Source organism: Pimephales promelas, chromosome 13 (genome assembly GCF_988280905.1).
Source record: "Pimephales promelas chromosome 13, fPimPro1.hap1.1, whole genome shotgun sequence".
NCBI classification, from domain to species: Eukaryota; Metazoa; Chordata; class Actinopteri; order Cypriniformes; family Leuciscidae; genus Pimephales; species Pimephales promelas.
In genome coordinates this window covers 5,111,430-5,139,259 of record NC_142781.1, presented here as the reverse complement: position 1 = coordinate 5,139,259, position 27,830 = coordinate 5,111,430, and the positions used below count along the sequence as shown (strand labels likewise).

The 27,830-nt window shown below is 46.5% G+C and overlaps 45 non-coding genes across 45 annotated transcripts; all 45 read left to right on the top strand.

Moving 5' to 3' along the window:
* The first annotated feature begins 105 nt into the window (after positions 1-105).
* On the top strand, positions 106-187 carry trnas-uga (transfer RNA serine (anticodon UGA)). The gene has a single exon. It is a non-coding gene; the product is annotated as a tRNA-Ser (tRNA).
* Positions 188-628: 441 nt separating this feature from the next.
* trnas-uga (transfer RNA serine (anticodon UGA)) lies at positions 629-710 on the top strand. Its single transcript has one exon. It is a non-coding gene; the product is annotated as a tRNA-Ser (tRNA).
* A 773-nt stretch (positions 711-1,483) lies between these two features.
* Positions 1,484-1,565, top strand: trnas-cga (transfer RNA serine (anticodon CGA)). Its single transcript has one exon. It is a non-coding gene; the product is annotated as a tRNA-Ser (tRNA).
* A 465-nt stretch (positions 1,566-2,030) lies between these two features.
* Positions 2,031-2,103, top strand: trnak-uuu (transfer RNA lysine (anticodon UUU)). Its single transcript has one exon. It is a non-coding gene; the product is annotated as a tRNA-Lys (tRNA).
* Positions 2,104-2,602: 499 nt separating this feature from the next.
* On the top strand, positions 2,603-2,684 carry trnas-uga (transfer RNA serine (anticodon UGA)). The gene has a single exon. It is a non-coding gene; the product is annotated as a tRNA-Ser (tRNA).
* Positions 2,685-3,125: 441 nt separating this feature from the next.
* On the top strand, positions 3,126-3,207 carry trnas-uga (transfer RNA serine (anticodon UGA)). Its single transcript has one exon. It is a non-coding gene; the product is annotated as a tRNA-Ser (tRNA).
* Positions 3,208-3,980: 773 nt separating this feature from the next.
* On the top strand, positions 3,981-4,062 carry trnas-cga (transfer RNA serine (anticodon CGA)). Its single transcript has one exon. It is a non-coding gene; the product is annotated as a tRNA-Ser (tRNA).
* Positions 4,063-4,527: 465 nt separating this feature from the next.
* On the top strand, positions 4,528-4,600 carry trnak-uuu (transfer RNA lysine (anticodon UUU)). Its single transcript has one exon. It is a non-coding gene; the product is annotated as a tRNA-Lys (tRNA).
* A 499-nt stretch (positions 4,601-5,099) lies between these two features.
* On the top strand, positions 5,100-5,181 carry trnas-uga (transfer RNA serine (anticodon UGA)). The gene has a single exon. It is a non-coding gene; the product is annotated as a tRNA-Ser (tRNA).
* A 441-nt stretch (positions 5,182-5,622) lies between these two features.
* trnas-uga (transfer RNA serine (anticodon UGA)) lies at positions 5,623-5,704 on the top strand. The gene has a single exon. It is a non-coding gene; the product is annotated as a tRNA-Ser (tRNA).
* Positions 5,705-6,477: 773 nt separating this feature from the next.
* trnas-cga (transfer RNA serine (anticodon CGA)) lies at positions 6,478-6,559 on the top strand. The gene has a single exon. It is a non-coding gene; the product is annotated as a tRNA-Ser (tRNA).
* Positions 6,560-7,024: 465 nt separating this feature from the next.
* Positions 7,025-7,097, top strand: trnak-uuu (transfer RNA lysine (anticodon UUU)). Its single transcript has one exon. It is a non-coding gene; the product is annotated as a tRNA-Lys (tRNA).
* A 499-nt stretch (positions 7,098-7,596) lies between these two features.
* On the top strand, positions 7,597-7,678 carry trnas-uga (transfer RNA serine (anticodon UGA)). Its single transcript has one exon. It is a non-coding gene; the product is annotated as a tRNA-Ser (tRNA).
* Positions 7,679-8,119: 441 nt separating this feature from the next.
* trnas-uga (transfer RNA serine (anticodon UGA)) lies at positions 8,120-8,201 on the top strand. The gene has a single exon. It is a non-coding gene; the product is annotated as a tRNA-Ser (tRNA).
* Positions 8,202-8,966: 765 nt separating this feature from the next.
* Positions 8,967-9,048, top strand: trnas-cga (transfer RNA serine (anticodon CGA)). The gene has a single exon. It is a non-coding gene; the product is annotated as a tRNA-Ser (tRNA).
* Positions 9,049-9,513: 465 nt separating this feature from the next.
* On the top strand, positions 9,514-9,586 carry trnak-uuu (transfer RNA lysine (anticodon UUU)). Its single transcript has one exon. It is a non-coding gene; the product is annotated as a tRNA-Lys (tRNA).
* A 499-nt stretch (positions 9,587-10,085) lies between these two features.
* Positions 10,086-10,167, top strand: trnas-uga (transfer RNA serine (anticodon UGA)). The gene has a single exon. It is a non-coding gene; the product is annotated as a tRNA-Ser (tRNA).
* A 441-nt stretch (positions 10,168-10,608) lies between these two features.
* trnas-uga (transfer RNA serine (anticodon UGA)) lies at positions 10,609-10,690 on the top strand. Its single transcript has one exon. It is a non-coding gene; the product is annotated as a tRNA-Ser (tRNA).
* Positions 10,691-11,463: 773 nt separating this feature from the next.
* On the top strand, positions 11,464-11,546 carry trnas-cga (transfer RNA serine (anticodon CGA)). Its single transcript has one exon. It is a non-coding gene; the product is annotated as a tRNA-Ser (tRNA).
* A 465-nt stretch (positions 11,547-12,011) lies between these two features.
* Positions 12,012-12,084, top strand: trnak-uuu (transfer RNA lysine (anticodon UUU)). The gene has a single exon. It is a non-coding gene; the product is annotated as a tRNA-Lys (tRNA).
* Positions 12,085-12,584: 500 nt separating this feature from the next.
* On the top strand, positions 12,585-12,666 carry trnas-uga (transfer RNA serine (anticodon UGA)). Its single transcript has one exon. It is a non-coding gene; the product is annotated as a tRNA-Ser (tRNA).
* A 442-nt stretch (positions 12,667-13,108) lies between these two features.
* Positions 13,109-13,190, top strand: trnas-uga (transfer RNA serine (anticodon UGA)). Its single transcript has one exon. It is a non-coding gene; the product is annotated as a tRNA-Ser (tRNA).
* Positions 13,191-13,963: 773 nt separating this feature from the next.
* On the top strand, positions 13,964-14,045 carry trnas-cga (transfer RNA serine (anticodon CGA)). The gene has a single exon. It is a non-coding gene; the product is annotated as a tRNA-Ser (tRNA).
* Positions 14,046-14,510: 465 nt separating this feature from the next.
* trnak-uuu (transfer RNA lysine (anticodon UUU)) lies at positions 14,511-14,583 on the top strand. Its single transcript has one exon. It is a non-coding gene; the product is annotated as a tRNA-Lys (tRNA).
* Positions 14,584-15,082: 499 nt separating this feature from the next.
* On the top strand, positions 15,083-15,164 carry trnas-uga (transfer RNA serine (anticodon UGA)). The gene has a single exon. It is a non-coding gene; the product is annotated as a tRNA-Ser (tRNA).
* A 441-nt stretch (positions 15,165-15,605) lies between these two features.
* trnas-uga (transfer RNA serine (anticodon UGA)) lies at positions 15,606-15,687 on the top strand. The gene has a single exon. It is a non-coding gene; the product is annotated as a tRNA-Ser (tRNA).
* A 773-nt stretch (positions 15,688-16,460) lies between these two features.
* trnas-cga (transfer RNA serine (anticodon CGA)) lies at positions 16,461-16,543 on the top strand. Its single transcript has one exon. It is a non-coding gene; the product is annotated as a tRNA-Ser (tRNA).
* Positions 16,544-17,008: 465 nt separating this feature from the next.
* On the top strand, positions 17,009-17,081 carry trnak-uuu (transfer RNA lysine (anticodon UUU)). Its single transcript has one exon. It is a non-coding gene; the product is annotated as a tRNA-Lys (tRNA).
* A 500-nt stretch (positions 17,082-17,581) lies between these two features.
* Positions 17,582-17,663, top strand: trnas-uga (transfer RNA serine (anticodon UGA)). The gene has a single exon. It is a non-coding gene; the product is annotated as a tRNA-Ser (tRNA).
* A 442-nt stretch (positions 17,664-18,105) lies between these two features.
* trnas-uga (transfer RNA serine (anticodon UGA)) lies at positions 18,106-18,187 on the top strand. Its single transcript has one exon. It is a non-coding gene; the product is annotated as a tRNA-Ser (tRNA).
* Positions 18,188-18,960: 773 nt separating this feature from the next.
* trnas-cga (transfer RNA serine (anticodon CGA)) lies at positions 18,961-19,042 on the top strand. Its single transcript has one exon. It is a non-coding gene; the product is annotated as a tRNA-Ser (tRNA).
* A 465-nt stretch (positions 19,043-19,507) lies between these two features.
* On the top strand, positions 19,508-19,580 carry trnak-uuu (transfer RNA lysine (anticodon UUU)). Its single transcript has one exon. It is a non-coding gene; the product is annotated as a tRNA-Lys (tRNA).
* A 499-nt stretch (positions 19,581-20,079) lies between these two features.
* On the top strand, positions 20,080-20,161 carry trnas-uga (transfer RNA serine (anticodon UGA)). Its single transcript has one exon. It is a non-coding gene; the product is annotated as a tRNA-Ser (tRNA).
* Positions 20,162-20,603: 442 nt separating this feature from the next.
* trnas-uga (transfer RNA serine (anticodon UGA)) lies at positions 20,604-20,685 on the top strand. The gene has a single exon. It is a non-coding gene; the product is annotated as a tRNA-Ser (tRNA).
* Positions 20,686-21,458: 773 nt separating this feature from the next.
* On the top strand, positions 21,459-21,540 carry trnas-cga (transfer RNA serine (anticodon CGA)). Its single transcript has one exon. It is a non-coding gene; the product is annotated as a tRNA-Ser (tRNA).
* Positions 21,541-22,005: 465 nt separating this feature from the next.
* Positions 22,006-22,078, top strand: trnak-uuu (transfer RNA lysine (anticodon UUU)). Its single transcript has one exon. It is a non-coding gene; the product is annotated as a tRNA-Lys (tRNA).
* A 499-nt stretch (positions 22,079-22,577) lies between these two features.
* trnas-uga (transfer RNA serine (anticodon UGA)) lies at positions 22,578-22,659 on the top strand. The gene has a single exon. It is a non-coding gene; the product is annotated as a tRNA-Ser (tRNA).
* Positions 22,660-23,100: 441 nt separating this feature from the next.
* Positions 23,101-23,182, top strand: trnas-uga (transfer RNA serine (anticodon UGA)). Its single transcript has one exon. It is a non-coding gene; the product is annotated as a tRNA-Ser (tRNA).
* Positions 23,183-23,955: 773 nt separating this feature from the next.
* On the top strand, positions 23,956-24,037 carry trnas-cga (transfer RNA serine (anticodon CGA)). The gene has a single exon. It is a non-coding gene; the product is annotated as a tRNA-Ser (tRNA).
* Positions 24,038-24,502: 465 nt separating this feature from the next.
* trnak-uuu (transfer RNA lysine (anticodon UUU)) lies at positions 24,503-24,575 on the top strand. The gene has a single exon. It is a non-coding gene; the product is annotated as a tRNA-Lys (tRNA).
* Positions 24,576-25,074: 499 nt separating this feature from the next.
* trnas-uga (transfer RNA serine (anticodon UGA)) lies at positions 25,075-25,156 on the top strand. Its single transcript has one exon. It is a non-coding gene; the product is annotated as a tRNA-Ser (tRNA).
* A 441-nt stretch (positions 25,157-25,597) lies between these two features.
* Positions 25,598-25,679, top strand: trnas-uga (transfer RNA serine (anticodon UGA)). The gene has a single exon. It is a non-coding gene; the product is annotated as a tRNA-Ser (tRNA).
* Positions 25,680-26,452: 773 nt separating this feature from the next.
* trnas-cga (transfer RNA serine (anticodon CGA)) lies at positions 26,453-26,534 on the top strand. The gene has a single exon. It is a non-coding gene; the product is annotated as a tRNA-Ser (tRNA).
* A 465-nt stretch (positions 26,535-26,999) lies between these two features.
* On the top strand, positions 27,000-27,072 carry trnak-uuu (transfer RNA lysine (anticodon UUU)). The gene has a single exon. It is a non-coding gene; the product is annotated as a tRNA-Lys (tRNA).
* Positions 27,073-27,571: 499 nt separating this feature from the next.
* trnas-uga (transfer RNA serine (anticodon UGA)) lies at positions 27,572-27,653 on the top strand. Its single transcript has one exon. It is a non-coding gene; the product is annotated as a tRNA-Ser (tRNA).
* Positions 27,654-27,830: the final 177 nt, after the last annotated feature.

Genomic DNA, 27,830 nt, shown 5'->3' with positions numbered 1-27,830 from the left:
AGCCGAGTGCATCCTCTGCTGCTCGCGTTCGCATCGATGGTTGGCCCCAGTGTCCTCTGTTGCTCACATCCAGAAAAGAAAACAGCATGTGACACAAAAGTAGGAGTAGTCGTGGCCGAGAGGTTAAGGCGATGGACTTGAAATCCATTGGGGTCTCCCCGCGCAGGTTCGAACCCTGCCGACTACGTAGATCCTCGCCACTTTGCCTGTGTGCGAAAGGAATTGTGATGTCCAAGAGCTGTGTACAACCTGGCTTTTTCTATTCATATGCAGCACTTAAAATTGGCAACCCACATCTCCTTTCAGACTTGAAGTGAGCACCGTTTCAAAAGGCTCAGATCAACGGTGATTTTGGATATTCTATTCAGGCAATCGGAGCAATGTCTTTGGCATCCCAGATAACTTTCTCTGTATAGTGTTTGGTACTTTTTGTTCTGCCCTCAGCATCCCCAGTCAAAATCCGGATCACGACACCATTTTCGTCTAGGTGAAGACGTCGTTGAACTCCTCTTTGCCATCACAGTATTTCAGCCGAGTGCATCCGATGCTGCTCGCATTCACATTGATGGTTGGCCCCTGTGTCCTCTCACATCCAGACAAGAAAATAGCATGTGACCAGACAGCAGGAGTAGTCGTGGCCGAGAGGTTAAGGCGATGGACTTGAAATCCATTGGGGTCTCCCCGCGCAGGTTCGAACCCTGCCGACTACGTGGATGTTTGTCTGTTTGCGCAAGGAACTGTGATATCCAGGAGCTGTATACAACCTGTATTTTTCTATTCATATGCAGCACATAAAACGGGCAACCCACATCCCCTTTCAGACTTGAAGTGAGCACTGTTTCAAAAGGCTCAGATCAACGCAGATTTTGGATATTCTATTCAGGCAATCGGAGCAATGGCTTTGGCATCCCCGATAACTTCAAAGCCTTCACAGCGTGCAGCTCAAGAGTTGGCGCATTCTATTTTGTGGAGAATCTTGCATATTAGTGTTCTAAAAATGTCGGAATTGTTCTCTCTTACATAGTGAAACAGAATCCTAGTCATTATGTACCAATTACTTATTTGTCCAAACCACTTTAGAGTTAGCAACTGGCCATGAAAAAAAAGATCACTCTTTCAATGTCAGTGTTCCTAGCTTTCCAGGAGCAGCCTACTTCTCTTGTCCCTTTACACATTGTGGCCTTACTCATTTACTGCCACAAATTTTAAGCTGACAAAGCAGGAACACTTCATGGAGAAAGTGCTGTTAAATCCCAGAGGTGCTTGCACCTTGTTTGGTACTTTGTGTTGTGCCTGCAGCATCCCCAGTCCAAATCCGGATCACGACACCCTGTTCATCTAGGTGAAGACATCGTTGAACTCCCTTTTGCCATCACAGTACTTTAGACGAGTGCATCCTCTGCTGCCCGCATTCGCGTTGATGGTTGGCCCCAGTGTCCTCTCACATCCAGACAAGAAAACAGCATGTGACGGAAAGGCAGGAGTAGTCGTGGCCGAGAGGTTAAGGCGATGGACTCGAAATCCATTGGGGTTTCCCCGCGCAGGTTCGAACCCTGCCGACTACGCGGATCCTTGTTACTTTGTCAGTTTGCGAGATGAGTTGTGAAGTCCAGGAGCTGTGTACAATCTGGATGTTTCACATGCAGTCCTTAAAATGGGAAACCCACATCTCTTTTCAAGATTGAAGTGAGGACAGTTTCAAAAGTCTCAGATCAAACATGACTTTGGCCATTCTCTTCAGGCAATCTGATTTTTGAAATGTCGGATTTGTTCTCTCTTGGCATCGTGAAACTCATTATGTACCAATTACTTGTTTGTCCAAACCACTTTAGAGTTAGCAACCGGCCATGAAAAAAAGAACACTCTTTCAATGTCAGTGTTCCTAGCTTGCCAGCAGCAGACAACCTCTCTTGTGCCTATATACATTGTGGTCTTCATCATTTAATGCCACAAATTTTAAGCTGGCAAAGCAGGAACACTTTATGGAGAAAGTGCTGTTAAATCCCTGAGGTGCCTGTGCTTTGGTAAGAGCCCGGATAGCTCAGTCGGTAGAGCATCAGACTTTTAATCTGAGGGTCCAGGGTTCAAGTCCCTGTTCGGGCGAAGCTCTGTCGGTTTGTTGCAGACCTCCCCTAATCATTTGCTGTGCTCTCTTACCAGCGTTTGAGGGACGTGGGCTTCCTCTTCAAGAATATATGTGGCGATGTGTTGCTTCCAAACATTTGGTGTTGTTTTGCCTTCTGTAATGCTTGGTTGCTTTCTCAGAAAACAGTGGTGGGGGACTTCAGAGAAATGAGCTGAAGCTTGCTGTTGACTCTGTACGTTCAGTCACTTCTAAGCGGTTGTGCGCAGGCCTGAGTGAGTGGTTTGCTTTCTCTGTATAGTGTTTACTACTTTTTGTTGTGCCCGCAGCATCCCCAGTCCAAATCCGGATCACGACACTCTTTTTCGCTAAGTGAAGACGTCGTTGAATTCCTTTTTGCCATCACAGTATTTTAGCCGAGTGCATCCTCTGCTGCTCGCGTTCGCATCGATGGTTGGCCCCAGTGTCCTCTGTTGCTCACATCCAGAAAAGAAAACAGCATGTGACACAAAAGTAGGAGTAGTCGTGGCCGAGAGGTTAAGGCGATGGACTTGAAATCCATTGGGGTCTCCCCGCGCAGGTTCGAACCCTGCCGACTACGTAGATCCTCGCCACTTTGCCTGTGTGCGAAAGGAATTGTGATGTCCAAGAGCTGTGTACAACCTGGCTTTTTCTATTCATATGCAGCACTTAAAATTGGCAACCCACATCTCCTTTCAGACTTGAAGTGAGCACCGTTTCAAAAGGCTCAGATCAACGGTGATTTTGGATATTCTATTCAGGCAATCGGAGCAATGTCTTTGGCATCCCAGATAACTTTCTCTGTATAGTGTTTGGTACTTTTTGTTCTGCCCTCAGCATCCCCAGTCAAAATCCGGATCACGACACCATTTTCGTCTAGGTGAAGACGTCGTTGAACTCCTCTTTGCCATCACAGTATTTCAGCCGAGTGCATCCGATGCTGCTCGCATTCACATTGATGGTTGGCCCCTGTGTCCTCTCACATCCAGACAAGAAAATAGCATGTGACCAGACAGCAGGAGTAGTCGTGGCCGAGAGGTTAAGGCGATGGACTTGAAATCCATTGGGGTCTCCCCGCGCAGGTTCGAACCCTGCCGACTACGTGGATGTTTGTCTGTTTGCGCAAGGAACTGTGATATCCAGGAGCTGTATACAACCTGTATTTTTCTATTCATATGCAGCACATAAAACGGGCAACCCACATCCCCTTTCAGACTTGAAGTGAGCACTGTTTCAAAAGGCTCAGATCAACGCAGATTTTGGATATTCTATTCAGGCAATCGGAGCAATGGCTTTGGCATCCCCGATAACTTCAAAGCCTTCACAGCGTGCAGCTCAAGAGTTGGCGCATTCTATTTTGTGGAGAATCTTGCATATTAGTGTTCTAAAAATGTCGGAATTGTTCTCTCTTACATAGTGAAACAGAATCCTAGTCATTATGTACCAATTACTTATTTGTCCAAACCACTTTAGAGTTAGCAACTGGCCATGAAAAAAAAGATCACTCTTTCAATGTCAGTGTTCCTAGCTTTCCAGGAGCAGCCTACTTCTCTTGTCCCTTTACACATTGTGGCCTTACTCATTTACTGCCACAAATTTTAAGCTGACAAAGCAGGAACACTTCATGGAGAAAGTGCTGTTAAATCCCAGAGGTGCTTGCACCTTGTTTGGTACTTTGTGTTGTGCCTGCAGCATCCCCAGTCCAAATCCGGATCACGACACCCTGTTCGTCTAGGTGAAGACATCGTTGAACTCCCTTTTGCCATCACAGTACTTTAGACGAGTGCGTCCTCTGCTGCCCGCATTCGCGTTGATGGTTGGCCCCAGTGTCCTCTCACATCCAGACAAGAAAATAGCATGTGACGGAAAGGCAGGAGTAGTCGTGGCCGAGAGGTTAAGGCGATGGACTCGAAATCCATTGGGGTTTCCCCGCGCAGGTTCGAACCCTGCCGACTACGCGGATCCTTGTTACTTTGTCAGTTTGCGAGATGAGTTGTGAAGTCCAGGAGCCGTGTACAATCTGGATGTTTCACATGCAGTCCTTAAAATGGGAAACCCGCATCTCTTTTCAAGATTGAAGTGAGGACAGTTTCAAAAGTCTCAGATCAAACATGACTTTGGCCATTCTCTTCAGGCAATCTGATTTTTGAAATGTCGGATTTGTTCTCTCTTGGCATCGTGAAACTCATTATGTACCAATTACTTGTTTGTCCAAACCACTTTAGAGTTAGCAACCGGCCATGAAAAAAAGAACACTCTTTCAATGTCAGTGTTCCTAGCTTGCCAGCAGCAGACAACCTCTCTTGTGCCTATATACATTGTGGTCTTCATCATTTAATGCCACAAATTTTAAGCTGGCAAAGCAGGAACACTTTATGGAGAAAGTGCTGTTAAATCCCTGAGGTGCCTGTGCTTTGGTAAGAGCCCGGATAGCTCAGTCGGTAGAGCATCAGACTTTTAATCTGAGGGTCCAGGGTTCAAGTCCCTGTTCGGGCGAAGCTCTGTCGGTTTGTTGCAGACCTCCCCTAATCATTTGCTGTGCTCTCTTACCAGCGTTTGAGGGACGTGGGCTTCCTCTTCAAGAATATATGTGGCGATGTGTTGCTTCCAAACATTTGGTGTTGTTTTGCCTTCTGTAATGCTTGGTTGCTTTCTCAGAAAACAGTGGTGGGGGACTTCAGAGAAATGAGCTGAAGCTTGCTGTTGACTCTGTACGTTCAGTCACTTCTAAGCGGTTGTGCGCAGGCCTGAGTGAGTGGTTTGCTTTCTCTGTATAGTGTTTACTACTTTTTGTTGTGCCCGCAGCATCCCCAGTCCAAATCCGGATCACGACACTCTTTTTCGCTAAGTGAAGACGTCGTTGAATTCCTTTTTGCCATCACAGTATTTTAGCCGAGTGCATCCTCTGCTGCTCGCGTTCGCATCGATGGTTGGCCCCAGTGTCCTCTGTTGCTCACATCCAGAAAAGAAAACAGCATGTGACACAAAAGTAGGAGTAGTCGTGGCCGAGAGGTTAAGGCGATGGACTTGAAATCCATTGGGGTCTCCCCGTGCAGGTTCGAACCCTGCCGACTACGTAGATCCTCGCCACTTTGCCTGTGTGCGAAAGGAATTGTGATGTCCAAGAGCTGTGTACAACCTGGCTTTTTCTATTCATATGCAGCACTTAAAATTGGCAACCCACATCTCCTTTCAGACTTGAAGTGAGCACCGTTTCAAAAGGCTCAGATCAACTGTGATTTTGGATATTCTATTCAGGCAATCGGAGCAATGTCTTTGGCATCCCAGATAACTTTCTCTGTATAGTGTTTGGTACTTTTTGTTCTGCCCTCAGCATCCCCAGTCAAAATCCGGATCACGACACCATTTTCGTCTAGGTGAAGACGTCGTTGAACTCCTCTTTGCCATCACAGTATTTCAGCCGAGTGCATCCGATGCTGCTCGCATTCACATTGATGGTTGGCCCCTGTGTCCTCTCACATCCAGACAAGAAAATAGCATGTGTCCAGACAGCAGGAGTAGTCGTGGCCGAGAGGTTAAGGCGATGGACTTGAAATCCATTGGGGTCTCCCCGCGCAGGTTCGAACCCTGCCGACTACGTGGATGTTTGTCTGTTTGCGCAAGGAACTGTGATATCCAGGAGCTGTATACAACCTGTATTTTTCTATTCATATGCAGCACATAAAACGGGCAACCCACATCCCCTTTCAGACTTGAAGTGAGCACTGTTTCAAAAGGCTCAGATCAACGCAGATTTTGGATATTCTATTCAGGCAATCGGAGCAATGGCTTTGGCATCCCCGATAACTTCAAAGCCTTCACAGCGTGCAGCTCAAGAGTTGGCGCATTCTATTTTGTGGAGAATCTTGCATATTAGTGTTCTAAAAATGTCGGAATTGTTCTCTCTTACATAGTGAAACAGAATCCTAGTCATTATGTACCAATTACTTATTTGTCCAAACCACTTTAGAGTTAGCAACTGGCCATGAAAAAAAAGATCACTCTTTCAATGTCAGTGTTCCTAGCTTTCCAGGAGCAGCCTACTTCTCTTGTCCCTTTACACATTGTGGCCTTACTCATTTACTGCCACAAATTTTAAGCTGACAAAGCAGGAACACTTCATGGAGAAAGTGCTGTTAAATCCCAGAGGTGCTTGCACCTTGTTTGGTACTTTGTGTTGTGCCTGCAGCATCCCCAGTCCAAATCCGGATCACGACACCCTGTTCGTCTAGGTGAAGACATCGTTGAACTCCCTTTTGCCATCACAGTACTTTAGACGAGTGCGTCCTCTGCTGCCCGCATTCGCGTTGATGGTTGGCCCCAGTGTCCTCTCACATCCAGACAAGAAAATAGCATGTGACGGAAAGGCAGGAGTAGTCGTGGCCGAGAGGTTAAGGCGATGGACTCGAAATCCATTGGGGTTTCCCCGCGCAGGTTCGAACCCTGCCGACTACGCGGATCCTTGTTACTTTGTCAGTTTGCGAGATGAGTTGTGAAGGCCAGGAGCCGTGTACAATCTGGATGTTTCACATGCAGTCCTTAAAATGGGAAACCCGCATCTCTTTTCAAGATTGAAGTGAGGACAGTTTCAAAAGTCTCAGATCAAACATGACTTTGGCCATTCTCTTCAGGCAATCTGATTTTTGAAATGTCGGATTTGTTCTCTCTTGGCATCGTGAAACTCATTATGTACCAATTACTTGTTTGTCCAAACCACTTTAGAGTTAGCAACCGGCCATGAAAAAAAGAACACTCTTTCAATGTCAGTGTTCCTAGCTTGCCAGCAGCAGACAACCTCTCTTGTGCCTATATACATTGTGGTCTTCATCATTTAATGCCACAAATTTTAAGCTGGCAAAGCAGGAACACTTTATGGAGAAAGTGCTGTTAAATCCCTGAGGTGCCTGTGCTTTGGTAAGAGCCCGGATAGCTCAGTCGGTAGAGCATCAGACTTTTAATCTGAGGGTCCAGGGTTCAAGTCCCTGTTCGGGCGAAGCTCTGTCGGTTTGTTGCAGACCTCCCCTAATCATTTGCTGTGCTCTCTTACCAGCGTTTGAGGGACGTGGGCTTCCTCTTCAAGAATATATGTGGCGATGTGTTGCTTCCAAACATTTGGTGTTGTTTTGCCTTCTGTAATGCTTGGTTGCTTTCTCAGAAAACAGTGGTGGGGGACTTCAGAGAAATGAGCTGAAGCTTGCTGTTGACTCTGTACGTTCAGTCACTTCTAAGCGGTTGTGCGCAGGCCTGAGCGAGTGGTTTGCTTTCTCTGTATAGTGTTTACTACTTTTTGTTGTGCCCGCAGCATCCCCAGTCCAAATCCGGATCACGACACTCTTTTTCGCTAAGTGAAGACGTCGTTGAATTCCTTTTTGCCATCACAGTATTTTAGCCGAGTGCATCCTCTGCTGCTCGCGTTCGCATCGATGGTTGGCCCCAGTGTCCTCTGTTGCTCACATCCAGAAAAGAAAACAGCATGTGACACAAAAGTAGGAGTAGTCGTGGCCGAGAGGTTAAGGCGATGGACTTGAAATCCATTGGGGTCTCCCCGCGCAGGTTCGAACCCTGCCGACTACGTAGAGCCTCGCCACTTTGCCTGTTTGTGAAAGGAATTGTGATGTCCAAGAGCTGTGTACAACCTGGCTTTTTCTATTCATATGCAGCACTTAAAATTGGCAACCCACATCTCCTTTCAGACTTGAAGTGAGCACCGTTTCAAAAGGCTCAGATCAACGGTGATTTTGGATATTCTATTCAGGCAATCAGAGCAATGTCTTTGGCATCCCAGATAACTTTCTCTGTATAGTGTTTGGTAATTTTTGTTCTGCCCTCAGCATCCCCAGTCAAAATCCGGATCACGACACCATTTTCGTCTAGGTGAAGACGTCGTTGAACTCCACTTTGCCATCACAGTATTTCAGCCGAGTGCATCCGATGCTGCTCGCATTCACATTGATGGTTGGCCCCTGTGTCCTCTCACATCCAGACAAGAAAATAGCATGTGACCAGACAGCAGGAGTAGTCGTGGCCGAGAGGTTAAGGCGATGGACTTGAAATCCATTGGGGTCTCCCCGCGCAGGTTCGAACCCTGCCGACTACGTGGATGTTTGTGCAAGGATCTGTGATATCCAGGAGCTGTATACAACCTGTATTTTTCTATTCATATGCAGCACATAAAACGGGCAACCCACATCCCCTTTCAGACTTGAAGTGAGCACTGTTTCAAAAGGCTAAGATCAACGCAGATTTTGGATATTCTATTCAGGCAATCGGAGCAATGGCTTTGGCATCCCCGATAACTTCAAAGCCTTCACAGCGTGCAGCTCAAGAGTTGGCGCATTCTATTTTGTGGAGAATCTTGCATATTAGTGTTCTAAAAATGTCGGAATTGTTCTCTCTTACATAGTGAAACAGAATCCTAGTCATTATGTACCAATTACTTATTTGTCCAAACCACTTTAGAGTTAGCAACTGGCCATGAAAAAAAAGATCACTCTTTCAATGTCAGTGTTCCTAGCTTTCCAGGAGCAGCCTACTTCTCTTGTCCCTTTACACATTGTGGCCTTACTCATTTACTGCCACAAATTTTAAGCTGACAAAGCAGGAACACTTCATGGAGAAAGTGCTGTTAAATCCCAGAGGTGCTTGCACCTTGTTTGGTACTTTGTGTTGTGCCTGCAGCATCCCCAGTCCAAATCCGGATCACGACACCCTGTTCGTCTAGGTGAAGACATCGTTGAACTCCCTTTTGCCATCACAGTACTTTAGACGAGTGCATCCTCTGCTGCCCGCATTCGCGTTGATGGTTGGCCCCAGTGTCCTCTCACATCCAGACAAGAAAACAGCATGTGACAGAAAGGCAGGAGTAGTCGTGGCCGAGAGGTTAAGGCGATGGACTCGAAATCCATTGGGGTTTCCCCGCGCAGGTTCGAACCCTGCCGACTACGCGGATCCTTGTTACTTTGTCAGTTTGCGAGATGAGTTGTGAAGTCCAGGAGCTGTGTACAATCTGGATGTTTCACATGCAGTCCTTAAAATGGGAAACCCACATCTCTTTTCAAGATTGAAGTGAGGACAGTTTCAAAAGTCTCCGATCAAACATGACTTTGGCCATTCTCTTCAGGCAATCTGATTTTTGAAATGTCGGATTTGTTCTCTCTTGGCATCGTGAAACTCATTATGTACCAATTACTTGTTTGTCCAAACCACTTTAGAGTTAGCAACCGGCCATGAAAAAAAGAACACTCTTTCAATGTCAGTGTTCCTAGCTTGCCAGCAGCAGACAACCTCTCTTGTGCCTATATACATTGTGGTCTTCATCATTTAATGCCACAAATTTTAAGCTGGCAAAGCAGGAACACTTTATGGAGAAAGTGCTGTTAAATCCCTGAGGTGCCTGTGCTTTGGTAAGAGCCCGGATAGCTCAGTCGGTAGAGCATCAGACTTTTAATCTGAGGGTCCAGGGTTCAAGTCCCTGTTCGGGCGAAGCTCTGTCGGTTTGTTGCAGACCTCCCCTAATCATTTGCTGTGCTCTCTTACCAGCGTTTGAGGGACGTGGGCTTCCTCTTCAAGAATATATGTGGCGATGTGTTGCTTCCAAACATTTGGTGTTGTTTTGCCTTCTGTAATGCTTGGTTGCTTTCTCAGAAAACAGTGGTGGGGGACTTCAGAGAAATGAGCTGAAGCTTGCTGTTGACTCTGTACGTTCAGTCACTTCTGAGCGGTTGTGCGCAGGCCTGAGTGAGTGGTTTGCTTTCTCTGTATAGTGTTTACTACTTTTTGTTGTGCCCGCAGCATCCCCAGTCCAAATCCGGATCACGACACTCTTTTTCGCTAAGTGAAGACGTCGTTAAATTCCTTTTTGCCATCACAGTATTTTAGCCGAGTGCATCCTCTGCTGCTCGCGTTCGCATCGATGGTTGGCCCCAGTGTCCTCTGTTGCTCACATCCAGAAAAGAAAACAGCATGTGACACAAAAGTAGGAGTAGTCGTGGCCGAGAGGTTAAGGCGATGGACTTGAAATCCATTGGGGTCTCCCCGCGCAGGTTCGAACCCTGCCGACTACGTAGATCCTCGCCACTTTGCCTGTGTGCGAAAGGAATTGTGATGTCCAAGAGCTGTGTACAACCTGGCTTTTTCTATTCATATGCAGCACTTAAAATTGGCAACCCACATCTCCTTTCAGACTTGAAGTGAGCACCGTTTCAAAAGGCTCAGATCAACGGTGATTTTGGATATTCTATTCAGGCAATCGGAGCAATGTCTTTGGCATCCCAGATAACTTTCTCTGTATAGTGTTTGGTACTTTTTGTTCTGCCCTCAGCATCCCCAGTCAAAATCCGGATCACGACACCATTTTCGTCTAGGTGAAGACGTCGTTGAACTCCTCTTTGCCATCACAGTATTTCAGCCGAGTGCATCCGATGCTGCTCGCATTCACATTGATGGTTGGCCCCTGTGTCCTCTCACATCCAGACAAGAAAATAGCATGTGACCAGACAGCAGGAGTAGTCGTGGCCGAGAGGTTAAGGCGATGGACTTGAAATCCATTGGGGTCTCCCCGTGCAGGTTCGAACCCTGCCGACTACGTGGATGTTTGTCTGTTTGCGCAAGGAACTGTGATATCCAGGAGCTGTATACAACCTGTATTTTTCTATTCATATGCAGCACATAAAACGGGCAACCCACATCCCCTTTCAGACTTGAAGTGAGCACTGTTTCAAAAGGCTCAGATCAACGCAGATTTTGGATATTCTATTCAGGCAATCGGAGCAATGGCTTTGGCATCCCCGATAACTTCAAAGCCTTCACAGCGTGCAGCTCAAGAGTTGGCGCATTCTATTTTGTGGAGAATCTTGCATATTAGTGTTCTAAAAATGTCGGAATTGTTCTCTCTTACATAGTGAAACAGAATCCTAGTCATTATGTACCAATTACTTATTTGTCCAAACCACTTTAGAGTTAGCAACTGGCCATGAAAAAAAAGATCACTCTTTCAATGTCAGTGTTCCTAGCTTTCCAGGAGCAGCCTACTTCTCTTGTCCCTTTACACATTGTGGCCTTACTCATTTACTGCCACAAATTTTAAGCTGACAAAGCAGGAACACTTCATGGAGAAAGTGCTGTTAAATCCCAGAGGTGCTTGCACCTTGTTTGGTACTTTGTGTTGTGCCTGCAGCATCCCCAGTCCAAATCCGGATCACGACACCCTGTTCGTCTAGGTGAAGACATCGTTGAACTCCCTTTTGCCATCACAGTACTTTAGACGAGTGCATCCTCTGCTGCCCGCATTCGCGTTGATGGTTGGCCCCAGTGTCCTCTCACATCCAGACAAGAAAACAGCATGTGACGGAAAGGCAGGAGTAGTCGTGGCCGAGAGGTTAAGGCGATGGACTCGAAATCCATTGGGGTTTCCCCGCGCAGGTTCGAAACCCTGCCGACTACGCGGATCCTTGTTACTTTGTCAGTTTGCGAGATGAGTTGTGAAGTCCAGGAGCTGTGTACAATCTGGATGTTTCACATGCAGTCCTTAAAATGGGAAACCCACATCTCTTTTCAAGATTGAAGTGAGGACAGTTTCAAAAGTCTCAGATCAAACATGACTTTGGCCATTCTCTTCAGGCAATCTGATTTTTGAAATGTCGGATTTGTTCTCTCTTGGCATCGTGAAACTCATTATGTACCAATTACTTGTTTGTCCAAACCACTTTAGAGTTAGCAACCGGCCATGAAAAAAAGAACACTCTTTCAATGTCAGTGTTCCTAGCTTGCCAGCAGCAGACAACCTCTCTTGTGCCTATATACATTGTGGTCTTCATCATTTAATGCCACAAATTTTAAGCTGGCAAAGCAGGAACACTTTATGGAGAAAGTGCTGTTAAATCCCTGAGGTGCCTGTGCTTTGGTAAGAGCCCGGATAGCTCAGTCGGTAGAGCATCAGACTTTTAATCTGAGGGTCCAGGGTTCAAGTCCCTGTTCGGGCGAAGCTCTGTCGGTTTGTTGCAGACCTCCCCTAATCATTTGCTGTGCTCTCTTACCAGCGTTTGAGGGACGTGGGCTTCCTCTTCAAGAATATATGTGGCGATGTGTTGCTTCCAAACATTTGGTGTTGTTTTGCCTTCTGTAATGCTTGGTTGCTTTCTCAGAAAACAGTGGTGGGGGACTTCAGAGAAATGAGCTGAAGCTTGCTGTTGACTCTGTACGTTCAGTCACTTCTAAGCGGTTGTGCGCAGGCCTGAGTGAGTGGTTTGCTTTCTCTGTATAGTGTTTACTACTTTTTGTTGTGCCCGCAGCATCCCCAGTCCAAATCCGGATCACGACACTCTTTTTCGCTAAGTGAAGGCGTCGTTGAATTCCTTTTTGCCATCACAGTATTTTAGCCGAGTGCATTCTCTGCTGCTCGCGTTCGCATCGATTGGTTGGCCCCAGTGTCCTCTGTTGCTCACATCCAGAAAAGAAAACAGCATGTGACACAAAAGTAGGAGTAGTCGTGGCCGAGAGGTTAAGGCGATGGACTTGAAATCCATTGGGGTCTCCCCGCGCAGGTTCGAACCCTGCCGACTACGTAGATCCTCGCCACTTTGCCTGTGTGTGAAAGAAATTTGTGATGTCCAAGAGCTGTGTACAACCTGGCTTTTTCTATTCATATGCAGCACTTAAAATTGGCAACCCACATCTCCTTTCAGACTTGAAGTGAGCACCGTTTCAAAAGGCTCAGATCAACGGTGATTTTGGATATTCTATTCAGGCAATCGGAGCAATGTCTTTGGCATCCCAGATAACTTTCTCTGTATAGTGTTTGGTAATTTTTGTTCTGCCCTCAGCATCCCCAGTCAAAATCCGGATCACGACACCATTTTCGTCTAGGTGAAGACGTCGTTGAACTCCTCTTTGCCATCACAGTATTTCAGCCGAGTGTATCCGATGCTGCTCGCATTCACATTGATGGTTGGCCCCTGTGTCCTCTCACATCCAGACAAGAAAATAGCATGTGACCAGACAGCAGGAGTAGTCGTGGCCGAGAGGTTAAGGCGATGGACTTGAAATCCATTGGGGTCTCCCCGCGCAGGTTCGAACCCTGCCGACTACGTGGATGTTTGTCTGTTTGCGCAAGGATCTGTGATATCCAGGAGCTGTATACAACCTGTATTTTTCTATTCATATGCAGCACATAAAACGGGCAACCCACATCCCCTTTCAGACTTGAAGTGAGCACTGTTTCAAAAGGCTAAGATCAACGCAGATTTTGGATATTCTATTCAGGCAATCGGAGCAATGGCTTTGGCATCCCCGATAACTTCAAAGCCTTCACAGCGTGCAGCTCAAGAGTTGGCGCATTCTATTTTGTGGAGAATCTTGCATATTAGTGTTCTAAAAATGTCGGAATTGTTCTCTCTTACATAGTGAAACAGAATCCTAGTCATTATGTACCAATTACTTATTTGTCCAAACCACTTTAGAGTTAGCAACTGGCCATGAAAAAAAAGATCACTCTTTCAATGTCAGTGTTCCTAGCTTTCCAGGAGCAGCCTACTTCTCTTGTCCCTTTACACATTGTGGCCTTACTCATTTACTGCCACAAATTTTAAGCTGACAAAGCAGGAACACTTCATGGAGAAAGTGCTGTTAAATCCCAGAGGTGCTTGCACCTTGTTTGGTACTTTGTGTTGTGCCTGCAGCATCCCCAGTCCAAATCCGGATCACGACACCCTGTTCGTCTAGGTGAAGACATCGTTGAACTCCCTTTTGCCATCACAGTACTTTAGACGAGTGCATCCTCTGCTGCCCGCATTCGCGTTGATGGTTGGCCCCAGTGTCCTCTCACATCCAGACAAGAAAACAGCATGTGACGGAAAGGCAGGAGTAGTCGTGGCCGAGAGGTTAAGGCGATGGACTCGAAATCCATTGGGGTTTCCCCGCGCAGGTTCGAACCCTGCCGACTACGCGGATCCTTGTTACTTTGTCAGTTTGCGAGATGAGTTGTGAAGTCCAGGAGCTGTGTACAATCTGGATGTTTCACATGCAGTCCTTAAAATGGGAAACCCACATCTCTTTTCAAGATTGAAGTGAGGACAGTTTCAAAAGTCTCAGATCAAACATGACTTTGGCCATTCTCTTCAGGCAATCTGATTTTTGAAATGTCGGATTTGTTCTCTCTTGGCATCGTGAAACTCATTATGTACCAATTACTTGTTTGTCCAAACCACTTTAGAGTTAGCAACCGGCCATGAAAAAAAGAACACTCTTTCAATGTCAGTGTTCCTAGCTTGCCAGCAGCAGACAACCTCTCTTGTGCCTATATACATTGTGGTCTTCATCATTTAATGCCACAAATTTTAAGCTGGCAAAGCAGGAACACTTTATGGAGAAAGTGCTGTTAAATCCCTGAGGTGCCTGTGCTTTGGTAAGAGCCCGGATAGCTCAGTCGGTAGAGCATCAGACTTTTAATCTGAGGGTCCAGGGTTCAAGTCCCTGTTCGGGCGAAGCTCTGTCGGTTTGTTGCAGACCTCCCCTAATCATTTGCTGTGCTCTCTTACCAGCGTTTGAGGGACGTGGGCTTCCTCTTCAAGAATATGTGTGGCGATGTGTTGCTTCCAAACATTTGGTGTTGTTTTGCCTTCTGTAATGCTTGGTTGCTTTCTCAGAAAACAGTGGTGGGGGACTTCAGAGAAATGAGCTGAAGCTTGCTGTTGACTCTGTACGTTCAGTCACTTCTGAGCGGTTGTGCGCAGGCCTGAGTGAGTGGTTTGCTTTCTCTGTATAGTGTTTACTACTTTTTGTTGTGCCCGCAGCATCCCCAGTCCAAATCCGGATCACGACACTCTTTTTCGCTAAGTGAAGACGTCGTTAAATTCCTTTTTGCCATCACAGTATTTTAGCCGAGTGCATCCTCTGCTGCTCGCGTTCGCATCGATGGTTGGCCCCAGTGTCCTCTGTTGCTCACATCCAGAAAAGAAAACAGCATGTGACACAAAAGTAGGAGTAGTCGTGGCCGAGAGGTTAAGGCGATGGACTTGAAATCCATTGGGGTCTCCCCGCGCAGGTTCGAACCCTGCCGACTACGTAGATCCTCGCCACTTTGCCTGTGTGCGAAAGGAATTGTGATGTCCAAGAGCTGTGTACAACCTGGCTTTTTCTATTCATATGCAGCACTTAAAATTGGCAACCCACATCTCCTTTCAGACTTGAAGTGAGCACCGTTTCAAAAGGCTCAGATCAACGGTGATTTTGGATATTCTATTCAGGCAATCGGAGCAATGTCTTTGGCATCCCAGATAACTTTCTCTGTATAGTGTTTGGTACTTTTTGTTCTGCCCTCAGCATCCCCAGTCAAAATCCGGATCACGACACCATTTTCGTCTAGGTGAAGACGTCGTTGAACTCCTCTTTGCCATCACAGTATTTCAGCCGAGTGCATCCGATGCTGCTCGCATTCACATTGATGGTTGGCCCCTGTGTCCTCTCACATCCAGACAAGAAAATAGCATGTGACCAGACAGCAGGAGTAGTCGTGGCCGAGAGGTTAAGGCGATGGACTTGAAATCCATTGGGGTCTCCCCGTGCAGGTTCGAACCCTGCCGACTACGTGGATGTTTGTCTGTTTGCGCAAGGAACTGTGATATCCAGGAGCTGTATACAACCTGTATTTTTCTATTCATATGCAGCACATAAAACGGGCAACCCACATCCCCTTTCAGACTTGAAGTGAGCACTGTTTCAAAAGGCTCAGATCAACGCAGATTTTGGATATTCTATTCAGGCAATCGGAGCAATGGCTTTGGCATCCCCGATAACTTCAAAGCCTTCACAGCGTGCAGCTCAAGAGTTGGCGCATTCTATTTTGTGGAGAATCTTGCATATTAGTGTTCTAAAAATGTCGGAATTGTTCTCTCTTACATAGTGAAACAGAATCCTAGTCATTATGTACCAATTACTTATTTGTCCAAACCACTTTAGAGTTAGCAACTGGCCATGAAAAAAAAGATCACTCTTTCAATGTCAGTGTTCCTAGCTTTCCAGGAGCAGCCTACTTCTCTTGTCCCTTTACACATTGTGGCCTTACTCATTTACTGCCACAAATTTTAAGCTGACAAAGCAGGAACACTTCATGGAGAAAGTGCTGTTAAATCCCAGAGGTGCTTGCACCTTGTTTGGTACTTTGTGTTGTGCCTGCAGCATCCCCAGTCCAAATCCGGATCACGACACCCTGTTCGTCTAGGTGAAGACATCGTTGAACTCCCTTTTGCCATCACAGTACTTTAGACGAGTGCATCCTCTGCTGCCCGCATTCGCGTTGATGGTTGGCCCCAGTGTCCTCTCACATCCAGACAAGAAAACAGCATGTGACGGAAAGGCAGGAGTAGTCGTGGCCGAGAGGTTAAGGCGATGGACTCGAAATCCATTGGGGTTTCCCCGCGCAGGTTCGAAACCCTGCCGACTACGCGGATCCTTGTTACTTTGTCAGTTTGCGAGATGAGTTGTGAAGTCCAGGAGCTGTGTACAATCTGGATGTTTCACATGCAGTCCTTAAAATGGGAAACCCACATCTCTTTTCAAGATTGAAGTGAGGACAGTTTCAAAAGTCTCAGATCAAACATGACTTTGGCCATTCTCTTCAGGCAATCTGATTTTTGAAATGTCGGATTTGTTCTCTCTTGGCATCGTGAAACTCATTATGTACCAATTACTTGTTTGTCCAAACCACTTTAGAGTTAGCAACCGGCCATGAAAAAAAGAACACTCTTTCAATGTCAGTGTTCCTAGCTTGCCAGCAGCAGACAACCTCTCTTGTGCCTATATACATTGTGGTCTTCATCATTTAATGCCACAAATTTTAAGCTGGCAAAGCAGGAACACTTTATGGAGAAAGTGCTGTTAAATCCCTGAGGTGCCTGTGCTTTGGTAAGAGCCCGGATTGCTCAGTCGGTAGAGCATCAGACTTTTAATCTGAGGGTCCAGGGTTCAAGTCCCTGTTCGGGCGAAGCTCTGTCGGTTTGTTGCAGACCTCCCCTAATCATTTGCTGTGCTCTCTTACCAGCGTTTGAGGGACGTGGGCTTCCTCTTCAAGAATATATGTGGCGATGTGTTGCTTCCAAACATTTGGTGTTGTTTTGCCTTCTGTAATGCTTGGTTGCTTTCTCAGAAAACAGTGGTGGGGGACTTCAGAGAAATGAGCTGAAGCTTGCTGTTGACTCTGTACGTTCAGTCACTTCTAAGCGGTTGTGCGCAGGCCTGAGTGAGTGGTTTGCTTTCTCTGTATAGTGTTTACTACTTTTTGTTGTGCCCGCAGCATCCCCAGTCCAAATCCGGATCACGACACTCTTTTTCGCTAAGTGAAGGCGTCGTTGAATTCCTTTTTGCCATCACAGTATTTTAGCCGAGTGCATTCTCTGCTGCTCGCGTTCGCATCGATTGGTTGGCCCCAGTGTCCTCTGTTGCTCACATCCAGAAAAGAAAACAGCATGTGACACAAAAGTAGGAGTAGTCGTGGCCGAGAGGTTAAGGCGATGGACTTGAAATCCATTGGGGTCTCCCCGCGCAGGTTCGAACCCTGCCGACTACGTAGATCCTCGCCACTTTGCCTGTGTGTGAAAGAAATTTGTGATGTCCAAGAGCTGTGTACAACCTGGCTTTTTCTATTCATATGCAGCACTTAAAATTGGCAACCCACATCTCCTTTCAGACTTGAAGTGAGCACCGTTTCAAAAGGCTCAGATCAACGGTGATTTTGGATATTCTATTCAGGCAATCGGAGCAATGTCTTTGGCATCCCAGATAACTTTCTCTGTATAGTGTTTGGTAATTTTTGTTCTGCCCTCAGCATCCCCAGTCAAAATCCGGATCACGACACCATTTTCGTCTAGGTGAAGACGTCGTTGAACTCCTCTTTGCCATCACAGTATTTCAGCCGAGTGTATCCGATGCTGCTCGCATTCACATTGATGGTTGGCCCCTGTGTCCTCTCACATCCAGACAAGAAAATAGCATGTGACCAGACAGCAGGAGTAGTCGTGGCCGAGAGGTTAAGGCGATGGACTTGAAATCCATTGGGGTCTCCCCGCGCAGGTTCGAACCCTGCCGACTACGTGGATGTTTGTCTGTTTGCGCAAGGATCTGTGATATCCAGGAGCTGTATACAACCTGTATTTTTCTATTCATATGCAGCACATAAAACGGGCAACCCACATCCCCTTTCAGACTTGAAGTGAGCACTGTTTCAAAAGGCTAAGATCAACGCAGATTTTGGATATTCTATTCAGGCAATCGGAGCAATGGCTTTGGCATCCCCGATAACTTCAAAGCCTTCACAGCGTGCAGCTCAAGAGTTGGCGCATTCTATTTTGTGGAGAATCTTGCATATTAGTGTTCTAAAAATGTCGGAATTGTTCTCTCTTACATAGTGAAACAGAATCCTAGTCATTATGTACCAATTACTTATTTGTCCAAACCACTTTAGAGTTAGCAACTGGCCATGAAAAAAAAGATCACTCTTTCAATGTCAGTGTTCCTAGCTTTCCAGGAGCAGCCTACTTCTCTTGTCCCTTTACACATTGTGGCCTTACTCATTTACTGCCACAAATTTTAAGCTGACAAAGCAGGAACACTTCATGGAGAAAGTGCTGTTAAATCCCAGAGGTGCTTGCACCTTGTTTGGTACTTTGTGTTGTGCCTGCAGCATCCCCAGTCCAAATCCGGATCACGACACCCTGTTCGTCTAGGTGAAGACATCGTTGAACTCCCTTTTGCCATCACAGTACTTTAGACGAGTGCATCCTCTGCTGCCCGCATTCGCGTTGATGGTTGGCCCCAGTGTCCTCTCACATCCAGACAAGAAAACAGCATGTGACGGAAAGGCAGGAGTAGTCGTGGCCGAGAGGTTAAGGCGATGGACTCGAAATCCATTGGGGTTTCCCCGCGCAGGTTCGAACCCTGCCGACTACGCGGATCCTTGTTACTTTGTCAGTTTGCGAGATGAGTTGTGAAGTCCAGGAGCTGTGTACAATCTGGATGTTTCACATGCAGTCCTTAAAATGGGAAACCCACATCTCTTTTCAAGATTGAAGTGAGGACAGTTTCAAAAGTCTCAGATCAAACATGACTTTGGCCATTCTCTTCAGGCAATCTGATTTTTGAAATGTCGGATTTGTTCTCTCTTGGCATCGTGAAACTCATTATGTACCAATTACTTGTTTGTCCAAACCACTTTAGAGTTAGCAACCGGCCATGAAAAAAAGAACACTCTTTCAATGTCAGTGTTCCTAGCTTGCCAGCAGCAGACAACCTCTCTTGTGCCTATATACATTGTGGTCTTCATCATTTAATGCCACAAATTTTAAGCTGGCAAAGTAGGAACACTTTATGGAGAAAGTGCTGTTAAATCCCTGAGGTGCCTGTGCTTTGGTAAGAGCCCGGATAGCTCAGTCGGTAGAGCATCAGACTTTTAATCTGAGGGTCCAGGGTTCAAGTCCCTGTTCGGGCGAAGCTCTGTCGGTTTGTTGCAGACCTCCCCTAATCATTTGCTGTGCTCTCTTACCAGCGTTTGAGGGACGTGGGCTTCCTCTTCAAGAATATATGTGGCGATGTGTTGCTTCCAAACATTTGGTGTTGTTTTGCCTTCTGTAATGCTTGGTTGCTTTCTCAGAAAACAGTGGTGGGGGACTTCAGAGAAATGAGCTGAAGCTTGCTGTTGACTCTGTACGTTCAGTCACTTCTGAGCGGTTGTGCGCAGGCCTGAGTGAGTGGTTTGCTTTCTCTGTATAGTGTTTACTACTTTTTGTTGTGCCCGCAGCATCCCCAGTCCAAATCCGGATCACGACACTCTTTTTCGCTAAGTGAAGACGTCGTTGAATTCCTTTTTGCCATCACAATATTTTAGCCGAGTGCATCCTCTGCTGCTCGCGTTCGCATCGATGGTTGGCCCCAGTGTCCTCTGTTGCTCACATCCAGAAAAGAAAACAGCATGTGACACAAAAGTAGGAGTAGTCGTGGCCGAGAGGTTAAGGCGATGGACTTGAAATCCATTGGGGTCTCCCCGCGCAGGTTCGAACCCTGCCGACTACGTAGATCCTCGCCACTTTGCCTGTGTGTGAAAGAAATTTGTGATGTCCAAGAGCTGTGTACAACCTGGCTTTTTCTATTCATATGCAGCACTTAAAATTGGCAACCCACATCTCCTTTCAGACTTGAAGTGAGCACCGTTTCAAAAGGCTCAGATCAACGGTGATTTTGGATATTCTATTCAGGCAATCGGAGCAATGTCTTTGGCATCCCAGATAACTTTCTCTGTATAGTGTTTGGTAATTTTTGTTCTGCCCTCAGCATCCCCAGTCAAAATCCGGATCACGACACCATTTTCGTCTAGGTGAAGACGTCGTTGAACTCCTCTTTGCCATCACAGTATTTCAGCCGAGTGCATCCGATGCTGCTCGCATTCACATTGATGGTTGGCCCCTGTGTCCTCTCACATCCAGACAAGAAAATAGCATGTGACCAGACAGCAGGAGTAGTCGTGGCCGAGAGGTTAAGGCGATGGACTTGAAATCCATTGGGGTCTCCCCGCGCAGGTTCGAACCCTGCCGACTACGTGGATGTTTGTCTGTTTGCGCAAGGATCTGTGATATCCAGGAGCTGTATACAACCTGTATTTTTCTATTCATATGCAGCACATAAAACGGGCAACCCACATCCCCTTTCAGACTTGAAGTGAGCACTGTTTCAAAAGGCTAAGATCAACGCAGATTTTGGATATTCTATTCAGGCAATCGGAGCAATGGCTTTGGCATCCCCGATAACTTCAAAGCCTTCACAGCGTGCAGCTCAAGAGTTGGCGCATTCTATTTTGTGGAGAATCTTGCATATTAGTGTTCTAAAAATGTCGGAATTGTTCTCTCTTACATAGTGAAACAGAATCCTAGTCATTATGTACCAATTACTTATTTGTCCAAACCACTTTAGAGTTAGCAACTGGCCATGAAAAAAAAGATCACTCTTTCAATGTCAGTGTTCCTAGCTTTCCAGGAGCAGCCTACTTCTCTTGTCCCTTTACACATTGTGGCCTTACTCATTTACTGCCACAAATTTTAAGCTGACAAAGCAGGAACACTTCATGGAGAAAGTGCTGTTAAATCCCAGAGGTGCTTGCACCTTGTTTGGTACTTTGTGTTGTGCCTGCAGCATCCCCAGTCCAAATCCGGATCACGACACCCTGTTCGTCTAGGTGAAGACATCGTTGAACTCCCTTTTGCCATCACAGTACTTTAGACGAGTGCATCCTCTGCTGCCCGCATTCGCGTTGATGGTTGGCCCCAGTGTCCTCTCACATCCAGACAAGAAAACAGCATGTGACGGAAAGGCAGGAGTAGTCGTGGCCGAGAGGTTAAGGCGATGGACTCGAAATCCATTGGGGTTTCCCCGCGCAGGTTCGAACCCTGCCGACTACGCGGATCCTTGTTACTTTGTCAGTTTGCGAGATGAGTTGTGAAGTCCAGGAGCTGTGTACAATCTGGATGTTTCACATGCAGTCCTTAAAATGGGAAACCCACATCTCTTTTCAAGATTGAAGTGAGGACAGTTTCAAAAGTCTCAGATCAAACATGACTTTGGCCATTCTCTTCAGGCAATCTGATTTTTGAAATGTCGGATTTGTTCTCTCTTGGCATCGTGAAACTCATTATGTACCAATTACTTGTTTGTCCAAACCACTTTAGAGTTAGCAACCGGCCATGAAAAAAAGAACACTCTTTCAATGTCAGTGTTCCTAGCTTGCCAGCAGCAGACAACCTCTCTTGTGCCTATATACATTGTGGTCTTCATCATTTAATGCCACAAATTTTAAGCTGGCAAAGCAGGAACACTTTATGGAGAAAGTGCTGTTAAATCCCTGAGGTGCCTGTGCTTTGGTAAGAGCCCGGATAGCTCAGTCGGTAGAGCATCAGACTTTTAATCTGAGGGTCCAGGGTTCAAGTCCCTGTTCGGGCGAAGCTCTGTCGGTTTGTTGCAGACCTCCCCTAATCATTTGCTGTGCTCTCTTACCAGCGTTTGAGGGACGTGGGCTTCCTCTTCAAGAATATATGTGGCGATGTGTTGCTTCCAAACATTTGGTGTTGTTTTGCCTTCTGTAATGCTTGGTTGCTTTCTCAGAAAACAGTGGTGGGGGACTTCAGAGAAATGAGCTGAAGCTTGCTGTTGACTCTGTACGTTCAGTCACTTCTGAGCGGTTGTGCGCAGGCCTGAGTGAGTGGTTTGCTTTCTCTGTATAGTGTTTACTACTTTTTGTTGTGCCCGCAGCATCCCCAGTCCAAATCCGGATCACGACACTCTTTTTCGCTAAGTGAAGACGTCGTTGAATTCCTTTTTGCCATCACAGTATTTTAGCCGAGTGCATCCTCTGCTGCTCGCGTTCGCATCGATGGTTGGCCCCAGTGTCCTCTGTTGCTCACATCCAGAAAAGAAAACAGCACGTGACACAAAAGTAGGAGTAGTCGTGGCCGAGAGGTTAAGGCGATGGACTTGAAATCCATTGGGGTCTCCCCGCGCAGGTTCGAACCCTGCCGACTACGTAGATCCTCGCCACTTTGCCTGTGTGCGAAAGGAATTGTGATGTCCAAGAGCTGTGTACAACCTGGCTTTTTCTATTCATATGCAGCACTTAAAATTGGCAACCCACATCTCCTTTCAGACTTGAAGTGAGCACCGTTTCAAAAGGCTCAGATCAACGGTGATTTTGGATATTCTATTCAGGCAATCGGAGCAATGTCTTTGGCATCCCAGATAACTTTCTCTGTATAGTGTTTGGTACTTTTTGTTCTGCCCTCAGCATCCCCAGTCAAAATCCGGATCACGACACTCTTTTCGTCTAGGTGAAGACGTCGTTGAACTCCTCTTTGCCATCACAGTATTTCAGCCGAGTGCATCCGATGCTGCTCGCATTCACATTGATGGTTGGCCCCTGTGTCCTCTCACATCCAGACAAGAAAATAGCATGTGACCAGACAGCAGGAGTAGTCGTGGCCGAGAGGTTAAGGCGATGGACTTGAAATCCATTGAGGTCTCCCCGTGCAGGTTCGAACCCTGCCGACTACGTGGATGTTTGTCTGTTTGCGCAAGGAACTGTGATATCCAGGAGCTGTATACAACCTGTATTTTTCTATTCATATGCAGCACATAAAACGGGCAACCCACATCCCCTTTCAGACTTGAAGTGAGCACTGTTTCAAAAGGCTCAGATCAACGCAGATTTTGGATATTCTATTCAGGCAATCGGAGCAATGGCTTTGGCATCCCCGATAACTTCAAAGCCTTCACAGCGTGCAGCTCAAGAGTTGGCGCATTCTATTTTGTGGAGAATCTTGCATATTAGTGTTCTAAAAATGTCGGAATTGTTCTCTCTTACATAGTGAAACAGAATCCTAGTCATTATGTACCAATTACTTATTTGTCCAAACCACTTTAGAGTTAGCAACTGGCCATGAAAAAAAAGATCACTCTTTCAATGTCAGTGTTCCTAGCTTTCCAGGAGCAGCCTACTTCTCTTGTCCCTTTACACATTGTGGCCTTACTCATTTACTGCCACAAATTTTAAGCTGACAAAGCAGGAACACTTCATGGAGAAAGTGCTGTTAAATCCCAGAGGTGCTTGCACCTTGTTTGGTACTTTGTGTTGTGCCTGCAGCATCCCCAGTCCAAATCCGGATCACGACACCCTGTTCGTCTAGGTGAAGACATCGTTGAACTCCCTTTTGCCATCACAGTACTTTAGACGAGTGCATCCTCTGCTGCCCGCATTCGCGTTGATGGTTGGCCCCAGTGTCCTCTCACATCCAGACAAGAAAACAGCATGTGACTGAAAGGCAGGAGTAGTCGTGGCCGAGAGGTTAAGGCGATGGACTCGAAATCCATTGGGGTTTCCCCGCGCAGGTTCGAACCCTGCCGACTACGCGGATCCTTGTTACTTTGTCAGTTTGCGAGATGAGTTGTGAAGTCCAGGAGCTGTGTACAATCTGGATGTTTCACATGCAGTCCTTAAAATGGGAAACCCACATCTCTTTTCAAGATTGAAGTGAGGACAGTTTCAAAAGTCTCAGATCAATCATGACTTTGGCCATTCTCTTCAGGCAATCTGATTTTTGAAATGTCGGATTTGTTCTCTCTTGGCATCGTGAAACTCATTATGTACCAATTACTTGTTTGTCCAAACCACTTTAGAGTTAGCAACCGGCCATGAAAAAAAGAACACTCTTTCAATGTCAGTGTTCCTAGCTTGCCAGCAGCAGACAACCTCTCTTGTGCCTATATACATTGTGGTCTTCATCATTTAATGCCACAAATTTTAAGCTGGCAAAGCAGGAACACTTTATGGAGAAAGTGCTGTTAAATCCCTGAGGTGCCTGTGCTTTGGTAAGAGCCCGGATAGCTCAGTCGGTAGAGCATCAGACTTTTAATCTGAGGGGCCAGGGTTCAAGTCCCTGTTCGGGCGAAGCTCTGTCGGTTTGTTGCAGACCTCCCCTAATCATTTGCTGTGCTCTCTTACCAGCGTTTGAGGGACGTGGGCTTCCTCTTCAAGAATATATGTGGCGATGTGTTGCTTCCAAACATTTGGTGTTGTTTTGCCTTCTGTAATGCTTGGTTGCTTTCTCAGAAAACAGTGGTGGGGGACTTCAGAGAAATGAGCTGGAGCTTGCTGTTGACTCTGTACGTTCAGTCACTTCTAAGCGGTTGTGCGCAGGCCTGAGTGAGTGGTTTGCTTTCTCTGTATAGTGTTTACTACTTTTTGTTGTGCCCGCAGCATCCCCAGTCCAAATCCGGATCACGACACTCTTTTTCGCTAAGTGAAGACGTCGTTGAATTCCTTTTTGCCATCACAGTATTTTAGCCGAGTGCATCCTCTGCTGCTCGCGTTCGCATCGATGGTTGGCCCCAGTGTCCTCTGTTGCTCACATCCAGAAAAGAAAACAGCATGTGACACAAAAGTAGGAGTAGTCGTGGCCGAGAGGTTAAGGCGATGGACTTGAAATCCATTGGGGTCTCCCCGCGCAGGTTCGAACCCTGCCGACTACGTAGATCCTCGCCACTTTGCCTTTGTGTGAAAGAAATTGTGATGTCCAAGAGCTGTGTACAACCTGGCTTTTTCTATTCATATGCAGCACTTAAAATTGGCAACCCACATCTCCTTTCAGACTTGAAGTGAGCACCGTTTCAAAAGGCTCAGATCAACGGTGATTTTGGATATTCTATTCAGGCAATCGGAGCAATGTCTTTGGCATCCCAGATAACTTTCTCTGTATAGTGTTTGGTAATTTTTGTTCTGCCCTCAGCATCCCCAGTCAAAATCCGGATCACGACACCATTTTCGTCTAGGTGAAGACGTCGTTGAACTCCTCTTTGCCATCACAGTATTTCAGCCGAGTGCATCCGATGCTGCTCGCATTCACATTGATGGTTGGCCCCTGTGTCCTCTCACATCCAGACAAGAAAATAGCATGTGACCAGACAGCAGGAGTAGTCGTGGCCGAGAGGTTAAGGCGATGGACTTGAAATCCATTGGGGTCTCCCCGCGCAGGTTCGAACCCTGCCGACTACGTGGATGTTTGTCTGTTTGCGCAAGGATCTGTGATATCCAGGAGCTGTATACAACCTGTATTTTTCTATTCATATGCAGCACATAAAACGGGCAACCCACATCCCCTTTCAGACTTGAAGTGAGCACTGTTTCAAAAGGCTAAGATCAACGCAGATTTTGGATATTCTATTCAGGCAATCGGAGCAATGGCTTTGGCATCCCCGATAACTTCAAAGCCTTCACAGCGTGCAGCTCAAGAGTTGGCGCATTCTATTTTGTGGAGAATCTTGCATATTAGTGTTCTAAAAATGTCGGAATTGTTCTCTCTTACATAGTGAAACAGAATCCTAGTCATTATGTACCAATTACTTATTTGTCCAAACCACTTTAGAGTTAGCAACTGGCCATGAAAAAAAAGATCACTCTTTCAATGTCAGTGTTCCTAGCTTTCCAGGAGCAGCCTACTTCTCTTGTCCCTTTACACATTGTGGCCTTACTCATTTACTGCCACAAATTTTAAGCTGACAAAGCAGGAACACTTCATGGAGAAAGTGCTGTTAAATCCCAGAGGTGCTTGCACCTTGTTTGGTACTTTGTGTTGTGCCTGCAGCATCCCCAGTCCAAATCCGGATCACGACACCCTGTTCGTCTAGGTGAAGACATCGTTGAACTCCCTTTTGCCATCACAGTACTTTAGACGAGTGCATCCTCTGCTGCCCGCATTCGCGTTGATGGTTGGCCCCAGTGTCCTCTCACATCCAGACAAGAAAACAGCATGTGACTGAAAGGCAGGAGTAGTCGTGGCCGAGAGGTTAAGGCGATGGACTCGAAATCCATTGGGGTTTCCCCGCGCAGGTTCGAACCCTGCCGACTACGCGGATCCTTGTTACTTTGTCAGTTTGCGAGATGAGTTGTGAAGTCCAGGAGCTGTGTACAATCTGGATGTTTCACATGCAGTCCTTAAAATGGGAAACCCACATCTCTTTTCAAGATTGAAGTGAGGACAGTTTCAAAAGTCTCAGATCAATCATGACTTTGGCCATTCTCTTCAGGCAATCTGATTTTTGAAATGTCGGATTTGTTCTCTCTTGGCACCGTGAAACTCATTATGTACCAATTACTTGTTTGTCCAAACCACTTTAGAGTTAGCAACCGGCCATGAAAAAAAGAACACTCTTTCAATGTCAGTGTTCCTAGCTTGCCAGCAGCAGACAACCTCTCTTGTGCCTATATACATTGTGGTCTTCATCATTTAATGCCACAAATTTTAAGCTGGCAAAGCAGGAACACTTTATGGAGAAAGTGCTGTTAAATCCCTGAGGTGCCTGTGCTTTGGTAAGAGCCCGGATAGCTCAGTCGGTAGAGCATCAGACTTTTAATCTGAGGGTCCAGGGTTCAAGTCCCTGTTCGGGCGAAGCTCTGTCGGTTTGTTGCAGACCTCCCCTAATCATTTGCTGTGCTCTCTTACCATCGTTTGAGGGACGTGGGCTTCCTCTTCAAGAATATATGTGGCGATGTGTTGCTTCCAAACATTTGGTGTTGTTTTGCCTTCTGTAATGCTTGGTTGCTTTCTCAGAAAACAGTGGTGGGGGACTTCAGAGAAATGAGCTGAAGCTTGCTGTTGACTCTGTACGTTCAGTCACTTCTAAGCGGTTGTGCGCAGGCCTGAGTGAGTGGTTTGCTTTCTCTGTATAGTGTTTACTACTTTTTGTTGTGCCCGCAGCATCCCCAGTCCAAATCCGGATCACGACACTCTTTTTCGCTAAGTGAAGACGTCGTTGAATTCCTTTTTGCCATCACAGTATTTTAGCCGAGTGCATCCTCTGCTGCTCGCGTTCGCATCGATGGTTGGCCCCAGTGTCCTCTGTTGCTCACATCCAGAAAAGAAAACAGCATGTGACACAAAAGTAGGAGTAGTCGTGGCCGAGAGGTTAAGGCGATGGACTTGAAATCCATTGGGGTCTCCCCGCGCAGGTTCGAACCCTGCCGACTACGTAGATCCTCGCCACTTTGCCTGTGTGCGAAAGGAATTGTGATGTCCAAGAGCTGTGTACAACCTGGCTTTTTCTATTCATATGCAGCACTTAAAATTGGCAACCCACATCTCCTTTCAGACTTGAAGTGAGCACCGTTTCAAAAGGCTCAGATCAACGGTGATTTTGGATATTCTAT